The sequence below is a fragment of the Geotrypetes seraphini genome, chromosome 15 (assembly GCF_902459505.1).
Source record: "Geotrypetes seraphini chromosome 15, aGeoSer1.1, whole genome shotgun sequence".
NCBI classification, from domain to species: domain Eukaryota; kingdom Metazoa; phylum Chordata; class Amphibia; order Gymnophiona; family Dermophiidae; genus Geotrypetes; species Geotrypetes seraphini.
Window position 1 is genome coordinate 791701 of NC_047098.1, and position 21829 is coordinate 813529.

Here is a 21829-nt window from a genome sequence, read left to right on the forward strand (position 1 = left end):
ATACTTGAGAGAATGGCAATACACATCACAACTGATTGATGCCTAGGCAAAAGAAGGCATTCATGATTGGAGCATTGAGCGCACTTGTATGCCTTTTTAAGGCTATATATTGGATAATCTCTCTGCCGAAATCGCTGATTCATTACCGCCGCTTGAGATTTAAATTCTGACTGAGAGGAACATAAGCGCTTCAACCTAAGCATCTGGTCAACAGATTCCACTATTGCCAGTGGGAAAGGTGTTAATCTCTGACTGAGCACTATTATACACATTAAGTTCTGGTAGATAAAAACATAGAAACATATTATTAATATACTATTTTCTGTGAAGATCCAGAGTTATATTTATAATACGTTTCCTCCTAAGAACTTTTGTGAGACCTTATTTACGAAGCAATGGTAGAGCTAAAACCTCTGATGCTTTTGGGCTAGACCTCTTTTGGAAGCATCCAAGTGCCACAAAGGTACCCACTGGAGGGATTAAACCAGGACCCTTCCCCCCCCCCCCACACACACACTCCCTCAGTGGCCACATTCTTCAAGAGCATCACTCTGCAGTTCTTTGCATTGAATTTTAATTGCTAAACATTAAACCATTCTTCTAACTTCTGCAGATCCTTTTTCATGTTTTCCATTTTAAGGTGTCCTCTTATTTTTTTTCCAGAAACCTGACCATGCATCTGGTTCATTGAGCTGGTAGTCCTGCAGAGTTTGGGGCTCACACATGTCTTTTCAGAAAGTTTATTTAGTGGCATAGCTGTAGCTTGAATAATGATGGATTCAGAGCTTCACAGAGAAATGATCTGTAACTCCTAGTGACTCCTAGTTCTCTCCCAATGCCCAGCCTAGTTGGGGTCTAACTGTGCAGTCCCTGCAAGGGGACAACAGTCCTAATGCTTCTCATCCTCTTCCTATCTCTAACAGAAGGGGATCTGACCAATCGGAAGCTGTAAAGGAAAGATTCTGACTGCTCCAATTCTCTTCTGAACTCCAATTGGATCTTAGACTCATGCGATTCAAGGTACAGTTGTCTCATAAGGAAATACCAGAGAAGGGCTGTGGGTATCTAGAAGCCACAATGCAAGAATGTCCTGGCTGCCCTCTCATGACAGTTCTTAAGGCACAGGGTGATGGCACAAAGTTAGGAGGGTACTATAATTATTGTGTTCCCCCAAATGGTTTGAGGAGCGATGCTTATCTTCAACTGAATCTGTTGGGGTAGATTTTGTTGTCTACGGGTGTTTGGCTTCAGATGCTCGTGTTATATTTAACTGCTCTGATATATTTAGTCTTTGCTCCCAGATATTTGAGAAACGTGATACAAAACTGGACTATTAATTATCTATCGTATATGCCAAGAATGATCCAGTGGAATATCCTTGTCATGCCAGCACACTAAGCCTGTTGAAGTAGGGTAGGCAAATGTCCAAGATAGGGGTCTACTGGTTTCAGCCTGGCATGTAGTGATTAGTATGTAACTTCTCCAACCTGTACAGTATCTATCTCAGCAGCATCACAAAAATGTGCACAATCCACCAGATAGCGACACATGAGATCAGCACAGCTGGCCCATGAGCTTTGAAATGGTTGCAGTGCCAGCATTGTATTTGTGGGAAGATCAACATGCCATCTGGATTTGCATGGGCTTCAGAAGGAAGAAGTCCTTGGAGGGAACTGCTCCTGACTGCAGTTTCATTCCTTAGAACTCATGCAAAGACCTGGTATATGAGTTGTGATAAAAGAAACGGGGATTGCTTAGCTGACTTGCAAATGCTCTCTGGACCTGGGTGTATGGAACGATTGTTCCTTTTGGTGTAGGGGATATAAGCCTAGTATACTGTCCCTATGTGAAGAGAAATTTAAAACAGGCATTTAAAGGTCAAGGGCAATGTCTGTTCATAAACACTGGAGACCACGGAGCTCTTTTCACTGCAATGTCCTTTTAGCGAAAGGAGAATATGAAGGCAGGTTTTCTCTGGTATGTATAATTTACTTCCTGGTGCAATGCTATAAAGTTTCAGGAGAAAGCTTTGGAGACTGTAGGTCTCCAAAGATTGTGATGTCAGGCTTCCAGGATTCTGTTGACATGTTTATAACTTTCTATCCTTGAGAACTTGTGAACCTGAAGGTACACTTAGAAATACATTAAGTATTATTTTTGCACAGAAACATGGAACATGGAAAAGAGATGGCTGAGGGGTGATATGATTGAAGTCTACAACATCCTGAGTGGAGTAGAACGGGTACAAGTGGATCGATTTTTCACTCCGTCAAAAATGACAATGACTAGGGACACTCAATGAAGTTACAAGGAAATACTTTTAAAACTAATAGGAGGAAAAAATTTTCACTCAGAGAATAGATAAGCTCTGGAACATGTTGCCAGAGGATGTGGTAAGAGCGGATAGCGTAGCTGATTTTAAGAAGGATTTGGAAAATTTCCTGGAGGAAAACTCCATAGTCTCTTATTGAGAAAGACATGGAGGGAAGCCACTGTTTGCCCTGGATCGGTAGCATGGTATGTTGCCACTCTTTGGGTATTGGCCAGGTACTAGTGACCTGGATTGGCCACTGTGAGAATGGGCTACTGGGCTTGATGGACCTTTGGATTCCCTCCAGTTCCATCCTCTGGCACCAGAGCTAAGTATTTTGCTTCCTTGTTCAGCAATGTTGTATCTAGAACTTTATATTTATATATAACAAAAGTTTAAAAAGTTTATACAGAAAAACGTATTATAAAAATTTAAATATATATAAGAATTAAAAATACTGTGCACAGTAGTGGGGTTTTCCCTTTTAATCTTTTTATATTGTGCTGCGGGTGTGAGTTTTTTGCCTATGATAAGAAAAGAATGCCAGCTGTGAATCATCAATGATTACTGCATGTTAAAAACGTTTTTGAGGCTTTTTCTCCTCCTGTTTTTGAATTTCAATGTTGGATGTTGCTGGTGAGTGACATTTTTTGGAATTTTTTATTTAAACGTCTCTATCATATCTCCCCTCTCCCGTCTTTCCTCCAAAGTATACAGATTGAGATCTTTAAGTCTGTCCCCATACTCTTTATCACAATGACCACGCAGCATTTTAGTAGCCTTTCTCTGAGCCAACTCTATCCTGTTTATATCTTTTTGAAGGTGCGGTCTCCAGAATTGTACACAATATTCTACATGATGTCTCACCAAAGTCTTATACAGGGACATCAATGCTTTCTTTTTCCTAATGGCCATACCTCTTCCTATGCACCCTAGCATCCTTCTATCTTTCACCGTCTCCTTTTCAACCTGTCATTCTTGATGGTATCCATGCTATGGGCCTTTGGTCTCCCCTGCTTTCTTATACCACTGACCATTCCGTGTAGCACCTCCTTTTCTAGTGAATTTGCCCTCATCACAGGTCCAAAATAGGTCAGTTTCTGTCTGGCAATCAGGGGCATCAAAACCTCCTTTTTCCTACTGACCATACCTCTCCCTATGCACCCTAGCATCCTTCTAGCATTGCCTTATCCTACCTGTTTGACCAACTTAAGATCATCACATACAATCCCACTCAAGTCCCGCTCTTCTGTCGTACATATAAGTTCTTTACCCCCTAAATGATACCATTTCCATTTTTGCAGCCCAAATGCGTGACCTTGCATTTCTTAGCATTAAATTTTAGCTGCCAAATTTCAGACTATTCTTCAAGCTTCACTAGGTCTTTCTTCATGTTATTCACACCATCTGGGGTATCTATTCTATTGCAGATTTTTGTATCATCTGCAAAGAGACAAATCTTACAGCCCTTCAGCAATATCGCTTATAAAAATGTTGAAAAGAACAGGCCCAAGAAAAGAACCTTGAGGCACACCACTGGTAACATCCCTTTCCTCAGAGCGATCTCCACTGATCACTACCCTATGGAGATCACTCTGAGGAAAGGGATGTTACCAATGGTGTGCCTCAAGGTTCAGTTCTTGGGCTTGTTCTTTTTAGCATTTTTAAAAGAAATTTAGAAAGTCTTATCTCTTGAGAAGGATCCACAAAGACTATCAGCAGACAACAGCTGAAGAGTGAAAGGAGAGGGGAGAAAATGAAAGATGAAGGGTGTGGAGTTCTGGTGAAGCCATCCAGTCATCGGTGCAATGGCATTATGGGGACTGAGTTCAGTTTAGGAGACCATGTTTTGCTAATGACATAAAGGCCTCAAAGTTGTTCAGAAGAAAGCAAGGTTTGTCCTAGAAGACGTATGAGAAGAGACATAACGATATGAATATGCGTACTCTGGAAGAGAGGAAAGATAGAGGATGGTGGATACCTGGAGTCTCTTCCATGGAAAGTGGTGGACCAAAACCAGTGACAGAATTCAGAAAGAGATGAGATAAACTTAGAGGTTCTCTATATGCAGGAAGATGGAATAAAAGTATAAAGCAATTTTCAATCACAAGAAATGTTAAGATAACTTTTACACTTTAAATAACAAGGCCAAGAGGGTTTAGGCTGCACTATTACTTTAAGAGTGTGTGTGTGTTAGGAGGGGAGGGAGGGAACCCGCACAGAGTCACAGGTACAACTCAGGCTGCCCTTCTGATTGACTGACTGGACCATGAAGGTCTTTGTGTACCATCATTTACTAGGTTACAGTGTAATAAGGCAGGGGAGGGACTCTCTTACTACTCACATGGCATTATCGATTGTTATGACAGGGAGTTTACAATCTAATGAGTCACCTTTTTCGTCCCATACCCTTTGACTCAACCCTGAAGGCCCCATTAGCCACGTTTCTTCTCCTCTACCCTTGTAGCTCTCACTGAGTCTTCAGAAAGGCCCCAGATTGTTGGACCCCCTGCACTTAGAAAAGTCACCGTTCAGAAAGGTTCTGGTGCATGATGTGACAGAAGAGCCACCATTTAGTACTGGAATGGCAAGGTCAGAGCATAGCTGGGAAGAGGGGGACTAAGGTGCACTAACAGAGCTGAGTGGGGGTCTCATTGCTGAAATAAGAGAGGTTGAAGCAGCATCTGACCTAAACCAGCTACTGCTCTCTCTCCCCAGCAGCGCTAAACACTTGCTCTAATCTTTCATTGAAACCAAAATGGCGATTGATTTTTCCTTTCCTGCAGACCATTATGGATGGGATTAGAGAGCTTTGTTTTCTTTTTGTGTTTCTCCAGGAATTCATCCATAAATTAATAACGATTAAATTTCAGGCACGTTGTGCCTTTTCTTTTATGGTAGCAGCATGTCAGAGAAAATGCCACAGCCTTGTATGGCTAAGGAGATATTCAATGCCTTTACTGGCAACCAAGGGACCATCTTTTTTCTGTGCTCTTATAACATGGGAAGCTCAAGCACCTACATCTCGAGTAGGTTATCTGCTACGAGAATCTTGCTGCAAATTAAGAGTGAGAATGAGGTCACCAGAGCTCAGCCTTTATGCTGAGTGTGTCCCTGAGATAACAAGAGGCAGAAGGAACATTCAGCTGATGTGCTGCTTTTGCTGGACTGAGGTCAGCTTTTCAGCATGGGAAGGTAGAGAGCACACAGGCCGTTACCATTTCTCTGCTGCTTGGCCAACCTCTGCACTTCGAACATGGCAGAAACAAGGGCAACGTGTGGACAAAGAGACAGGAAATGCACAATTGTGTGACTCATTATCTAACCTGATAAAAGCTGGCAAAAATATTAGTCAACCTAGAAACCAGAGATTGCCTTATATTCTTATTCTGTTTTCTTTATCTATTCGTTCATGTATTCCAGTACTTGATTTCATACCACACCAAAGCCAAAGCATGTTACAAGCTAAAATAATAAGTCTGTAATGCCCCCTTCAGGGAGGCTCTGGGTCCGGGGCCTGACCTGGCTGGAGTCCCCTGAAGGCAGTCTCTGTCGGTCCCTCATTTGGTTAGTACTCAGTGCCTCCGCCTAGGGAAAAGAAGTGTTAGCAACTAGGTTCACCCTCTTCTCCCCCCAAGAAAAATCCCCCAAAACTTCTGTGAACAAGGTTGGCTAATAAATTCAATTAATTGATTTACACTATGTACATAGGCTTAAAAAATAAACAAATTGTCAGGAATAGCTTTCAACAATTTCAATACTTCCACACTTGTGCCTAAGACCCTGATTGGCCCAGATGCCTATGGGAGGGCCTTAGGCAAACTGAACCAATCAGAATCTTAGACCCCTCCCAGTGCAAGAATGCACTGGGAAGAGGAAGGCCCACTATTTTGAAGAGATGGGCCTCCTGGCAGGAGGGAGTGGGCATCCCTTTTGTTCGTTGTCTGAATAAAGTGCAGGGGGTGGGAGAGAGTGGGCATCCCTCCTGACCTGACAATTTTTTTTTAAGTATGGGGGAGTAGGGGGGCCATCATCAGGAGGTCCTGGCACAACTTTTTTTTTTTAACCTTTAATAGGGACAGATATTGTGCTTGTGTAATATATGCACAACATCTGTGCCCCTTTAAAAAAAAAAAGCTGTGCTTTTTTAACGCTACCGGCATCTCCAGACCTGTCGGAGATTTCAGAGCATTAAAAACTGGCGCTTCATTTGTGCATCATATTGGCATCGATCGGAGTGCTCATTTTAATATTGATGAGCTCGCTGTAATCCATGTACATATGATTATCGGTGACTGTTGCAAACCACGGAAAAGACCACAATTAGCCACTTTGGGTACCAATAGCTGAACTGCTTTGACGCTAAACTAGTTAAAACTGGTTTAACGGTGAGTTTTGAGGACATGGGCCCAGTGGCATACCAAGGGGGGGGGGGGAGGTTCGCCCTGGGTGCAGCCTTAGGGGAGGTGCACAGCCAGCCAGGTCCGGAAAATGGTCGATCGCCAAGGCAAAGTGAATCGATCGCGACCCTGTTAGGATTGACGGTGTAGGATTGATCTGTACTGGTCTGGCTTGTTTAGTTTTACAATGGGTGTATTGATGTACTGCTCACTGCAATATGTAAGATGCTACCTTTTCCTAGGTACTCATGTGTGACGTGTGGCTTGTTACTAAAAATCATGTTTTTCATACAGATGGGGGGATGCCAAAAAATGATGGGCCCCAGGTGTCACATATGCTAGGTACGCCACTGCATGGGCCCCAGTCCCTTTCTCCTCGTCCCATCTTCCTCCTCAGCCTCTAGCCACAATATCTGCCTCTTTCCCTCTCCCCTCAACCACCTTTGTCCATCTGCCCTTATTTTTACACACGCTCAGCTGATAATGGAGAAAGAGACATGGGATGGCAAAGGGTTGATTCAGGGCTCCAAAGGGAGTAAAGGCTGCAAATCGTGTGGCACAGTTTCAGATTCAGTCTTTGTATGACCCCCGCACTACCCTTTTGTGGTGGTTTATTTCTGATTTTATCTGTGTTTCCACGTCGGGAATAAGGTTGGCAAGTCAATGGGATAGTACAGCTCATTACATCCATGCCAGAGACAGAATTATGTCCCCAATCAGAGCCTCGTCCTGTGCTAAATCACCTCCTTGTCACTGTGATACTGCCGTCTCCTCTTCTTAAGTGAAGTGCTTGGGTAATAAAGTATTTCACACCACAAGAATCCAAAAGGTTCTCATAATTCTCACATCGTTTCAACATGTCATATGGATGCAATCAAAGAGTCGTATGTGTGTCTGCCTTTGTTTCATTACCTCCCAAAGCACCTCTTTATCTTGCTACAGTTTGTGCTGTTTCTTGTACCCTTGAACCGTAGTCATGCGCTGAAAAGGAGATGGTAATGTGTGTGTCCCCCACCCCACCCAGGAGTGACTGCAAGGCTGTTTATGAAGAATCCATATGGAGGCCTAAGGAGTGCTGGTCTTTCACTCTCTATCCCAAAACAAGCCTGTAGTTTACAGTTTGGCGTATTTTAATCAAATAAAAAAAGACTACAGTGCAACACAAGGGATCTAAATTCACAGACTTAGAGCAGAACGATGCCATCTTTAGGAGACTGTGAGCACTGCATTCTGGGGGGTGTAGAGAAGGTGTCATCCTAAAGCCTTTTCTACCTACTTGGAGATGCAACTCAGTTTAATGAGATGGAAGTTACCCCCACATTCAACAAAAGACTCTCTTGAGATACTTAAACCCTACACCAGTGACTGCAATGCTCTTGCAGGGCGACCAGCTAATGCTGTGGGAAGCGGTTCGTCCAGTCCACTCCTTTTGCAATCTGAATTGAACTACCTTTTCACATAAGATCTTGTTTATCCCTTCAGGATTTTAAAAAAATCTTGAAAACGACATTGTCTCAATGTTTTTTAGGCAACAGTTTTAATGCTTGATAATAGTTTTGTTCTGTAATCTAACCAGTATAGACCGAATCGAGCCCTTCCTATTAAGGGATGATTCGATATATGTCCATGGTTTAGATGAGATGAGATATTTTGTTGTATTCATTGATCGATTGTAAGTGCTGTCTATGGCGTTAATTGTATGTATATATTAAATGCACTGTTCTCGAATTGAAAATTAATAAAGATTTACTATTAAACAAATGTATTCTGGTACTTGAGCATTTTTCCCTGTCTGTCCTGGTGGGCTCACAATCTATCTAATGTCCTTGGGGCAATGGGGGGCTTAAGTGGCTTGCCCAGGGTCACAGTTCTAACCTTTAGGCCACACTCTCCTCTGCTTTTGCTTCTAATAGGGTCTCTGTGAGGGTTTACATAGATTATTACGACTACTACTAGTAATTGTTTCTATAGCGTGGGTTGGAAGAAAGGGACTTGGTTAATTGGATGTAGTGGTCTTGCTTGACCAGTGTAAGAGCAAAATGAAAGGAGGTCAGCACAGTGGTGTAGTGAGGGGGGCAGTCCGCCCCGGCCATGGTCTTCCTTGGGGTGCCAGCACCCATACCTTTCTAACTTCGGTGCATGATGAACTCGCTGCCTGCGTCAGCTTCAGCACTTTCTCTGATGTCACTTCTAGAATGAATAAAAAGGTTGAACTAAAATATTATCCATATGCAAATGGAAAAGAATTGGGGAGGTAGCAGAGCCTTGTAGAATCCACCTTGGGGATTGCATACTTTGAAGAAAACAAATGCATGAAATGAACCAGAAAAGACTGAAAAATCAGGAAAACAGCCAGAGAAATCAACACTTTCTGCCCATACACATCCTGAGCCTTAATGCTTTATCAGTTTCCTACATCATTACCCTAGACTTCACTAGCGCGTTTCCCTATTTCCACACAGTAATTAGTTTTCCTCTATAGCAGAGAAAACTTTAGCAAGTGCTAAATATAGCACAACTCATACAGTTCCCTACTTCCCACTGAGGAAATTAAATCCATTTGATAATTAAAACCCCCAACTATTAACAGACTAAATCTATAATACACTCCATTAGATTCTGCAGATCCTGCTCCTTGGCTATTAAAAGATAATAACATATCTTCCACTGCCCCTTTCTTCACTGGATAGCACGAGATAATTTACAGACAATCTCCAGACCTCCACTACACCATCCCTTCCTATCTTGATGAAACAGAGATAATCCTTTGGCAAAAGACAAGAAAGAATAATAGCATTAGATAAGGAAATCAAGCTTGTCCACCAATAACAAATCCGAGATATATGGCCATTCATCACACACTGAGCAAACATTGATTAAAGCAAGCCTTGCAGACCACCAGGTAGGCTCCAAAATCTTCTAAAGAAAATGCCAAATATTTATACCACTCCTTTCTTCCCCAGAATTAGCAAAACAACCTTCCACCATGTTGCCTCAATACCCTGTTGACAATCCTCTCCCAAGATTTCTCTCCATATACATTTATCCCTAACCAGAAAAAGTTCACCAACATAAAATAATTGGAAAAAAAAATGAGTACAAACAAGCACTCACACTGGCCCTGTAGGAATCCCTTGAAGGCACCTGAAAGGGGTAAGCCCCTTTGGCTTACCCCTTCGGTAGTGACCCACCCTAACAGGTCACAACTCAGAGGCCCTACATGCAAATCATCCCTAGCAATAGGCTCCACCACACCTGACAGTATCCTCATCCTAGTATAGTCCTCTCTTCTCTCCTTCCTTCCCTCCCCAGGCCTGCTCTTCCAGGAGTTTTCTTTCACATTCTGATGGAATGAGTAGTGTATTTGGGAGACTAATATGCCTTGTCTGGTGCAAACAGCTTCAAAAGATAGCCAGCCTACAAGCCCACTGTTATCTCCTGTGAAGCCATCTGTTTGTACTGCCTAGTCAGTGAGACTTTATGAAATCACAGATCCTCCAACCAGAAGCCTAGAATATTCTACAATCTATGGTTCTATAGATTTGTTCATATTTGTTTAATATTAAAGCTTTGCTAGAAAAACGATAGCTATTGCTTTATCCTTTTGGAGGCTGCAAAGTTTACTAGCTCAGATCTGAAATACAGACTCAGAAAACCCGAATGCTTACTTTGCTCATCTCCCAGGAACAGCAGAGCAGAATGGAAGGCAAGTCCTTATCCATCTCCTGTCACCAAGGTCAACTCAACCCTTAGGCAGGCATCGGGGTCTAGAAAGGTAAAAGGAAAAGAAACCCAAAGAACCACCAGTGTGTACTTTAATCCCCAGAGATAGTAGGTAATTTTCAAACAGGGTAACACAGTACCATGAGAAATGATAGCAGATAAAGACCAGTAGAGTCCATTTAGTCTGCCCAGTAAGATGGCTAGAATTCTACCTTCCATTCCCAGCAGGATAAATCCCACCATGCCTTCATTTAGGGTTATACATGCCACTTCGTGCAGATTCAACCTTTCTATGTCTTTTTGAAGTGTGAAATTCATTTAAGATTTGCTGATTCCATCCTCTTGGTAGCTAGAAAGCCTTTGTTTATACCAACTGTTTTGTCCCCATCAAGAGGGCATTCTGTGAAAAGAGCATATGAATTGCCATACTGGGACAGACTGAAGGTCCATCGAGCCCAGGATCCTGTTTCCAACAGTGGCCAACCCAGGTCCCAAGTATGTGACAGAGAAACCCAAAGAGTAGAAACATACCAGTATTGTGATGTCATAATACTTCATTCCACCAATGCCTCATCAGTGATGTCACAATGGCTTGACTGTCCTATACTTGGCTCACATAAGAACATAAGAACTGCCATACTAGGACAGACCGAAGGTCCATCAAGCCCAGGATCCTGTTTCCAACAGTGGCCAACCCAGGTCGCAAGTAGTAAAAGAGATTTTTTGCTGCATATCCTAGGAATAAGCAGTGGATTTCCCCAAGCCATCTCAAATAAGAACATTTTGAGCCAATCAGGGCCTTAGGCCCCTTCCACTGCATACCAAAATGCATTGAGAGGGGGAAGGTCCGTCATTCTCAGCACGCAGCCCTGTAGGCAGGAGAGAGTAGGCTTCCCTCCTACCAATATTGCATCGCTGTTTATCCCTATCTTCCGTCAGATTCATCTTTCACTCTGAGAGAATTTTTTTTTTAATCACTTGTTACCCTTGCCAGCTGCCGTTTGGTCTTCCTTTCTCCTTTTTTAATACATGGAATATATCTAGTCTGGGCTTCCAGGATAGACTTTTTGAATAACATCCACGCCTGATGTAAATTTTTCACCTACTACTATTACTTATCACTTATATAGCGCTGTACATTTTGACATTTACAGATGGACCCTGCTTGGAAGAGCTTACAATCTAACTTGCCTTTGTATATGTTCCTCTTAGTTTCTTTTTGTTTATCATTCTCCTCATGTTACCATAGTCTCCTTTTTTAAAGTTAAATGCTATTCTATTGGATTTTCTGTGTGTACTTACTCCAGAGATTATATCAAATCTGATCATGTTAAGATCACTGTTATCAAGTGGTTCCATCACCATTACCACCTGCAGTAATTCATAATGCTCCACTAAGAATCGCTTTGCCTTTTGTTGGTTCATGAACCTGCTGCTCCATCAAGCAGTCCATGATTTCATCAAGGAATTTTATATCCCTAGCAATATCGGGGTACGGTAGTTGAAATCAGCCATTATTACTGATTAGACTCCTTAATTTCAATTAACATTTCAGCATCTGTCCATGGCGGACAGTCTGTCCATGGTGTAGTATACTCCTATCACTGTCCTTTCCCCCTTACACATGAAATTTCTACCCATAGGGATTCCAAGGTGTGTTTTAGTTCCTGTAGAATTTTGAGTCTATTCAATTCAAGGCTCTCCTTAACATATGTGTGTGTCACAGAGAGTCCAACAGGAAGAAGGCCCACAAATGAAGTGCAAGCAAGAAAAACAGATCACAATGATAGGGTGAATTGAATTATAATTTTTACTGGTATCGCGCTGGTATTATACTGTCCCATTGGATATCTTCCTTCCACCACATCTCAGAGATGCCTATTATATATACTGTATCTTTTTATTTAGTGTAATATATTCTAACTCACCTATCTTGTTCTTTAGGCTTCTGGTATTTGTATATAGACATTTCAAACAGTGTTTGTCATTCATATTTACAACTTGCTGAGCAGCTCACAGGGATAATTTGCAATCTTTAAAAAATCACTCTGTATTTAAGGACACCTGGTCTTTACTGCAACCTCACTATCAAGATGTCCTATTTTCCCTAATGTGGTGATATCTTTTAACGATACCTTGTTCAAAACCATGCTCCTTTGAGTGTCTATTGGCCTTCCTCCAGTTTCTACTTTAAAATCGGCTCCATCTCCTTTTTAATTGCCTGCTAACACCCTTGTTAAGGTGGAGCCCATCTTTGCAGAATAGGCCCCCCTTCCTCACATCTTAAACCCTCCTCCCTGCATTGAAACTCTGGAGTAGAGAGTAACACGGTAATCATTACTGTGGTAACTCTGCAGTTACTGCAGGAATTACCACGGTAACAGAAAGGCCTGTAGGCATTCAGCTGGTATTACCGTGGTAGCAGTAGACTATTCCACAGCAGTATTGTGGGAAGGAGAACCACTGGCACAGTGATGGGAACACCAGCGAGCCCTCCCTGCACCCTACCTTTAGATCTGGTTGTCTAGTGGCCTCTTCAGGGGCAGGAAAGAACCCAACTCTTTCCTGCTCCAATTTTCAAGATGGCTACTGAGACTTCGTGTGGCAGCCTCGCAATATAAGTTCATTCATAAGATTCTAAGCCCAATTAAAGTTTACTACTTTAAAGCTTTCATTTTATCATTTTGCTTCCCTTTTCATGGTTAAATTTATCTTTGCAGAATATCAGGTATTCCCAGAATCCTAATTATTTTTTTTCTTTCCCCAAGAGCCTTGAAATTATTGTAACCAGTTGTTCTTGGCATTTACATATGTTTCAGTTATGTCTTGTCTTGTTTATTGTTCTGTCACATTTTATTGGTCTGTCCCCTCCCCCTTAATCTTTTATTGCAAACAGTTTAGATTTTAAACTTGTTTTTATATTTGCAGTATATCAAACTGAAATAAAAATGATAGATATGCCAGGGAGAGGGAAGAGAGGGAGACAGAAATGCTGGAGAGGGGAGAAGAAAGGAGAGGAAAGAAGAGAAAGATGCCAGAGCATGGGGGAGGGGTGGAGACAGAGAGAGGAGAGAGAAAAATGGAGAGGGAGAAAAGTTGAAATGAATCATGTATAAAGGAGAGAAGGGGCACAGGCTGGATGGAAGGGAGAGATACCATATGGAATTAGGAGAGGGCAGACACATGATGGAAGGGAGAGAGAGGGTGGACAGCGGATGTAAGGGACAGAGGCAGAGGGTGGACAGTGGATGGAAACAAGAGATTGAAGAGAAGATGAGGAAAGCAGAAACTAGAGATGAATAAAGGGAGAAAAATTTTTTTTGTTGTTGCCTTAGAATAAAGTAGTATTGTAGCTGTTTTGACAGCTGTTTGTAAATAAAAAATGGACTAATTAATACATTTTTTACTAACTTTTGGAGACTGTACTGACCTGAGGAATGAGGTTTAGGCATCTGAAATCTTATTGAGAAATGTATTAGTACAATAAAAAGGCTATTTTATTTTCAATTTATATTTGTTAATTTTTAAAGTGGTGATTATTATGTCAGTTTTTTTCAAATTTACATTGCTATCTTTATGTTCTGCACAATATTAGGGAATATGTGTCATTATTTTTGTTTCTGTGGTGTTGCATTGTATGCAGAGTTTGGCTTCTTGACAGTTCAGTTTAACTTTTGTCTACATATTTCTATTTTTAGTTTGTAGATACTTATCCCATGCTTGGTGAAGGTCTGTCTGTGTGGAAGAGGCCAGTTATTCTGATAGGATTGAATGTCTATATAGAATCAGTCTGTACTAATTCAGTTTGTTTACTAGCTTGGAAACAAGAGTATTTCTAAACTTTAATGCTAAACTGAACAGTTATAGTGGACATTGATATTCTTTTGTCTGTTTGGTTTCTCACTGAAAAGGCAATTAGCCATAGGTTAATATTAAGGACTGTCTGTATAGATTGCAAGGATCCTGGAAATAACTGAGAGAAAAGAACTCTTTTACAGAGTCGCGGTAGTGATGCTGTTGTGGTAAACTCATCAAAGCCCTTCACTTCATAGGGGTTTCAGTGCATTTACTGTGGTAGCATCGCTACCATGGCTTTTAAAAGAGGCCCTAAGTTATTTGCATATAATATTCTGAGGGCTGAACTTGACTGATTTTTTTTCTTTATCTGCTGACTTTGTTTTGTTGGTTGGAAATGGACATTGACTGTTTATGCTGTTTGGTTTGGCTTCACGCTGAGAAAAGCACTGAGCCATGTGCTATTGGTTTGCTTTAATTACTTGGCATTTGTGTGTGATATTCTGAGGAATATTCTTGCTATGTTTGCAATTGTGTCTGTTTTGATCACATTAAAAAAAATTCACTTCTTGCTTTATTTGTTGCGATTTTGTGAACTAAATAAGAACGAAAGTTTTGGGGAGAGCTGGACTGAAATATCTCTAGTATTGGCTTTCTGTGCGCAATGCAGAACCCAGCAGGCCTCATAAGTTGTACTTTTAGTTATGTTTATTTGCAATGCCTTTGGACCAGTGGCGTTGCGAGGGTGAGAGGCACCCTGGGCGGAGGTGCCTCTCCCCCGCCCTCATCTCCACCCACCTGCTCCTTCCTGCTGTGCGTACCACCCCTGCTTTCCTTCCTTCCCTCTACGTCTAGTTGAAGTTGTTGTTTCGCGTGTCCCCATCGCCTCTCCCTGTGATGTCACTTCCTATGCAAGGCACTCGGAAATGACATCTGTGGGAGAGCTGACGGGGTCACAAAGAGTATATTGTTGACCGCCACAAACAACACCTTCAACTAGAGGTATCAGAGAAGAGAAGGGGGCACGTGTGCATGAAGGGGAGGAATGGGAAGAGGCAGGGGGCTAAAGAGAAGGAGGGGTGCCGTCGCCCCCACCAGCAGGGCATCTGTGGCAGACTGCCCCCCTCATCCCCCCTTACTGCGCCACTGCTTAGGAGCATAGAATCACATTATCTCATCTTTCTGTTTGGAATGGGGAGATGCGGGGCAGAAAATTAAAACTGCAGGAAAGGGAAGAGGATAGTGATGAAAAATGAATCTTTGTCCCCATGTCACTCTATTTAGGAGCTCTGCCTGTCTCTTGGGTCCTGCGCGTGGAACAGGGAGCACGTCTGAAAATGCTAGCCTGGAGGTTCTAGATTTTAACTTCCTACCTAAGGGCCTAAATTTGGCTTCCAGAACCTCCCTACCGCATTTCCCTATGTCAATGGTACCCACATATACCGAGACAGCAGGATCCTGCACTGTCTAAAATCTTATGCAGGTGACACATGAGGTTTGCCACCTTCATGCTAGGTAGGCAAGTGGCCAAGTCATCCTCATATTTAGTGCTGGACCTAATCTGGCTACCAGCATTCAGCATCTGAGCCACTATTCAGTACTGGCTCCTGGATAACTAACCATAGTGAGGACTGTTTTACGAGTATTTGAAGTTCTCCTTCCTGGTCAGCTCTCTGGGCTCAGACGTTGAATTGTGGTGCTGCCTGGATAACTTTGTGGTCTATTGAGTTTTTGGGATTTATTCATCGCCTTTTTAATGAAGAGATTCACTCAAAGCGATTTACAATACAGTAACTAGTAATCAGGTCTTCTTACATATTTCCCTTATCTATCCCGTCAGCCTCACAATCTAATGGGGCAATGGTGAGTTAAGTGATTTGCCCAGAGTCACAAGGAGCAGGCTGGGATCAAACACACAACCTAAGGGTGCGGAGGTAGCAACTCCAACCACTAGGCCACACTCCCTTCCCAACTTTGTGGTCTATCCCACCTCTACCCTTGGACCACCTCAGGCATTAACCAGAGGGTTCCATCCAATCATGGCTGATATTCAATGCACTCGCCAATTACGGGCTACTGACTATCTCCTCCTGACCTGCTGAGTGGAGCTTCCTCCGAATATACACCTCACAATGTCCAATTGTTCTGTAAGGAATGGTACTGGGGGTGGTCACCATTATTAAGGCTATGTTTCAGAATCTCAGAGGAGTGGCTGAAAGCTAATTGAGAGGAGCTATAAAGCTGAAGGTTTACTCAGGGCACCTAGTAAACTCCCCCAGCCATACTTGGGTCAGACCAATGGTCCATCAAGCCCAGTTGCCCATTCTCACGGTGGCCAATCCAGGTCCCTAGTATCTGGCCAAAACCCAAGGAGTAGCAACATTCCAGAATCCCAAGGAGTAACAAGATTCTAGAACCTCAAAGAGTAGCAATATTCCATGCTACCGATCCAGGGCAAGCAGTGGCTTCCCCCATGTCTTTCTCAATAACATGGCACAGAATGAAGAGCTAGACAGTATAATCTTGTTATAACAGACTCGCTTATAATGGAATTTCGTTTATAGCAGATGAGGTCCGCTGGTCCCGGTTGTGTGCGCATATGACGGACGAACAATTTGGTCCCCAAAGCCGCTTTTAGCTGTAATTTTGTTCGGCTATAACGGACATGCAGGCTCTGCCTACAAGGCGCGTGGTGTGCCGGTAATATAGTATCAAAAAGCAGCCCAGAAGAAAATGACAGAGTATTTTTCTTTCCAGTACAGTATGACATAATGCTTTAGAACATCTTTTAGTGTTCTGGTTTTGCAATCATTTCGTGCCATACCAATGTTTTGATGAGTTTTGTTCTTGATGTTGTGCAGTGACTGATGTAAATTGATTGAACGTTGTTTCAAGTTGACCTAAATAAAGTTTAAAAAAAAAAAAAATGCAACTCTGGATATAACGGACCGTTTTTCCAGGTCCCTTGAAGTCCGTTATAACGAAATTATACTGTACCTACAAGATGGATTACACAAATCAAAGTGCGCTAGCTGCCTGACATCTCTCACAGCAATAGTCTAAGGTGATTCCAGAAGAGGGGAGCGTTGGGAAGGAGACTGGGGCTCCTTGGTGTTCCTATTGACTGGGGGGAAAATAGCCTTGAGGAAATGGCTTTAATCTGTGTTTGAAGATGGAGAGAGAAAGAGACTTTTTGTCTCATTAAGAGGCCTGTAGGAGGTCTTTGCCACGCTCCCTTCCTCTAGTATTCCCATCCCCCCACCGATTAATTCCTGGGGAGCGACAGTGCAGCCTCCAGGCTAATTAGCATTGCTGTCACTCTTCCAGCTGCTCGGCACTCTAGTCCTTTCAGCTACTGTATATGGGGGAGGGAGTTGGTGTCATTACACTGGAGATCCTCCGATTCGGCTCTGTAATCTATAATCTTTTCCTCACTTGTTGCCTGTGCGTTTAGGCAATAAGCAAAGAGAATGTAACAAAAGCCGTCAGCACCGACCATCTCCTTCCAGTCTACAAAGCATCCACTTAACATGTGCACTGGATCAGCCAGGGACGGAGCAGCTACTCTGGACCCATTTGCTCCACTGAACCCTTCTCTTTGCTGGTTGCTTGGAAATGTTCATCGCCACATGCGCAAATGGCAGGACGTCTCACTTTCCAGTAATTTTACCAACGCATGCCTACTGGTCCACCGTGCTTGCCTTGGTCCAGCGATGACTACAATTCCTCATTTATGACATATAGTAACATAGTAAATGACAGCAGATAAGGACCTGCCTAACAGTTATCTTCATTCTCAAGGCAACAAACCAATAATTATTCATTTTACTTGCCAAATTTCAGTATAAGATTTATTTAATTTGTCTGTCTTGCCCGTCTTGCCCAACGAACTTAGAACAGGTTAGAAGGTTAATATACATATTATATAGTCAAAACAGGTTACAAATTGGCATACATATACAGTAAAACCTTGGTTTGTGAGCATAATTCATTCCGAAAACATGCTTGTAATCCAAAACATTCGTATATCAAAGCGAATTTCCTCATAAGAAATAATGGAAACTCCACAACCCCAAAACTTTCATACAAAATACTGTATGTACTCGTATTGCAAGACCTTGCTTGTAAATCAAGTTAAAATTTAATAAAATGTATTGAAAACACTTGCAATCCAAGGTTTTACTGTACTTTGTTTATCCTAAATGTACACACACAGAGTGAATATAGTTCAGCATAGATTTGGTTTACATTTGATTGGGAAGATGTCTTCCCCTCCCCCTCCGTATAATAGCCAAAAAAGGATCCAAGCGGTTTACAATATAAATTTCAGAACAATTTTGAAAAGAACTCCATTCAAGAATAGAAAAGGAAAGAAAGAAAAAAATGAAAAATTGTGTTTTTTTAGATACATATAATTCTATAACAATCAAAATATCAATAATAAAAATTAATTAATTAATACAAACTGAAAATTTTCTTAAAAATCAATAACTACATAAAAACAGATTGCAGTCTCAAACTCGTTTGTTCAATTTGAAAATGCTAATTGAAAAAAAATATGTTTCTAGATGTCTTTTAAAATTGACATACGATTCTTCTTTTCTCAGTTCTTTAGGCAAATTATTCCACAACCTTTGATATATGGGGAACGGCTACCCTATTACCATCTAAAGATGCCTCGATGCATAAAATAACACCAAGTTAGAACTAATGCGTAACAGCTCCGACACTCATTGAATTCCTTAGAAAAATATTCAAAAGAACCGAACCACGAGTACATCACTGGTAACATCCAAAACATTTGTAAAGGGAACGTGTATGTTCCTTTTCTGTAAACTACTGCTTGACATTTTCTCATGAGGGGGAGGTTTTTCTGTCTGTGTGCCTTTTGAACTGCTGCAGTGCATGTCTTTATGTTTTTACTTGACTGCATCAGACACGCCGTACCCTAGCGCTCAGGACACATTTCCGAAGCAGTCCCTGAATGAGATGAACATTTAAGCCCTTCTCCGCTGAAAAAGGTGCTTCAGTGCTATTTGAAGATACACTAGGCTGTGTTTTCCAATTTTCAGGCAGCCCCCTGGCGCCCCACCCCCTTCCCCCAGCTGTCCTATTGCATTGCAGTCAATTCCTCATAGCAGCAACCTGTGTTGGTGACTCTGCAAAGAGGGAATGGAACATGGACTAGTGAAGCAATGCACACTGCAGCGATAACATTTATAAGCAATGTGCACTGCACTGATAACTCTCAAGCACTGCAGCTTGAACAAAGGTCATATGATCTACTGATAACATAATATTACAATGAGATAGAATTGACTGGGTAAACAATTGCTCTGCTTATGAAATGCAAAGTAGCCACATACCAGGAAATAAGATAATGGGTCCCTGATGGGAGCTGGATGAATTAGCTTCTCTCATCCGGAGACACATTTCTCCACTTTACAGCATTAGGTCTCTCCAGTTTGGTGTACACCTGTTTCCATATCCCCTGTCCCCTTTATTTCTCTTGGCTACAGCATATATATTTTTCTAATCACTGTGGCCTCTGATGGTTATCTGGCATTCAAGAGAGCGAGAGAGAGAGAGACTCATGTCAAACATTGAAAAATGACTTCTCACGAAGCCTCTCTGCTCTGAATGGAGGTCCTGTGCGGCAAGCATACAAATTACCAGCAAGCCGAACACTGGGCTTTGCAAGGCAGAATGCTATTTTGATTGTACAGATTCCCCACTCCTCTCTTCCCAAGGTCAACAGAGGACCATGAAAATGGAAAGTAATTCCATTAATACTTTAAGTGGTAGGAATGGTGCACAGGGAAAGGGAAGCCATCAGATGCATGTTGTCAAGCCATAAAATTGGTTAGGCCTGGGGGAGGGAGGCATCTGTGATTTGTCCAGTGAGAAGCATCGAACATTTTAATGCACTTAGCCAGGAGAAGGTGAGACTGCTGAAGGAGCAAGGTCGTTTGGGGACGTTCAGCTTCTCCTCCAGTTGCATAAACAGTTTACACCCTCTCATGTGCGGCGCTGTATCTTCCATTCAAGTTTTATATCCCTAGAATTAGGGATTTCCAAGGTCTGAAATTTCATACTGATTCCTGGGCCTCCACAGCAAACTCACATTGAAGAAAATCCCAATAGGATTAACTCAAAACCAGCACCTTATACCATTGTCTTGACTAGAGAAATCTTGAGCAGATTTAAACATTTATCTTGCAGCTTAAATTTTCCTTAACATTTTTTTTCTATGCTGTCTAAGTGAAAAGGAGGCATAGGAGTGTCCAAACTCTAGTCCAGCAGAAGACTGATCTGGCAACGTGGAATGCTTGAGCTCCGTTTCCCTTGTGCATTGCCAACCACAATGGCATCGACTGCAAATGTTGACTTTGGTGGCAGAGCTAATGCAGACAGTGATGTCTCTACTGCAAACATTAGGGAAGGGGCTGTTTTTCAGTATCTGCCTGATGGAGATTCATGGAGTTGAATGTATGGCTGACAACGATGGTGTGACTGCTTAACTGGAGAGTGTCTGACATCCGTAAGATCTGCCAACAGGCTGGCGCAGTCTCTCCAAGGCCTTGGTAGCAAAGCGAGATTCCTTTTGGGTAATGTTTAAAAGACGTCCAGGTCTGCTTTACATATTTTCACATTAGTACAGGACTGATTTTGGAGGGGGGGGGATAGAATTAAGAAACCAGAATTAGGGACAGTGCAAGGAACCTGGAGAATTTAGAAGACAATGTCAAAGGGTTTCAGAGGATGCATGTTATTTTGTTAAGTGGTTTTTAGATTATTTTATTATTATTTTTTTTTTTAAATCTTTATTAATTTTCAAAACTAATACAAAGTGCCAAGAATTATACAGACATTAATAATCAACGTATGCACTTAAATTCCATCAATAACAATGCAGAAGAAAAATATCCCTTCCCTCCCATCCAACAATTTAATCAAAAAATAAACTAAAAAGATCCCCCCCACACACACACTATCCCCCCCCCCCCGCCCCATCCTGGATATGTATAAAAATAAACAAAATAAAAGACAACTATGTTGAAGTAACAAAGGATTCACCGGTACAAACTTTTTCTAAGGGCAAGCATAAGCCTCTCCCAGTACAGAGTCAAATCAACGACGGAGCCCAAACCTCCAACAAGCACTTCAGGGGTTGCCTTTCCAGTTCCGTCCTCTGGCGCCAGAGCTAAGTATTTTGCTTCCTTTTTCAGTGATTTTGTATTTGGAACTTTACATTTCATATATTTATAAAAACGTAGTATAAAAATTTCAATATATATATAAAAAAAAAATTAAAAATTCTGCACACAGTAGTGGGGTTTTCCCCTTCTAAGATCTTTTTACATTGTGCTGTGGGTGTGAATTTTTTGCCCTTGATAAGAAAAGAATGGCAGCTGTGAATCATCAGTGATTACTGCATGTTAAAAACGTTTCTGAGGCTTTTTCTCCACCTGTTTTTGAATCTCAATGTTGGATCTTAAAGAGGTGGCCCACTGCTGGTGAGTGACATTTTTGGTCATTTTATGGGTTTTACTATCACTACTTTTTTGCTCTTAAGAGACGTTTAAATACCTACGTAATG

General features: G+C 41.9%; 1 protein-coding gene across 3 annotated transcripts in view; it reads left to right on the forward strand.

The window, feature by feature from the left end:
• The window catches only part of IGSF21 (immunoglobin superfamily member 21), a 298172-nt gene that overhangs the window by 50235 nt on the left and 226108 nt on the right, over positions 1–21829 (forward strand). Inside the window, exon 2 of one of the 3 annotated variants that reach the window (XM_033921577.1) lies at positions 924–1020. The exons of the other annotated variants lie outside the window; for them this stretch is intronic. The gene's annotated coding sequence lies outside the window, so the exon portion shown is untranslated. The remainder of the gene's footprint in view (positions 1–923; positions 1021–21829) is intronic. 3 annotated transcript variants of the gene reach the window in all.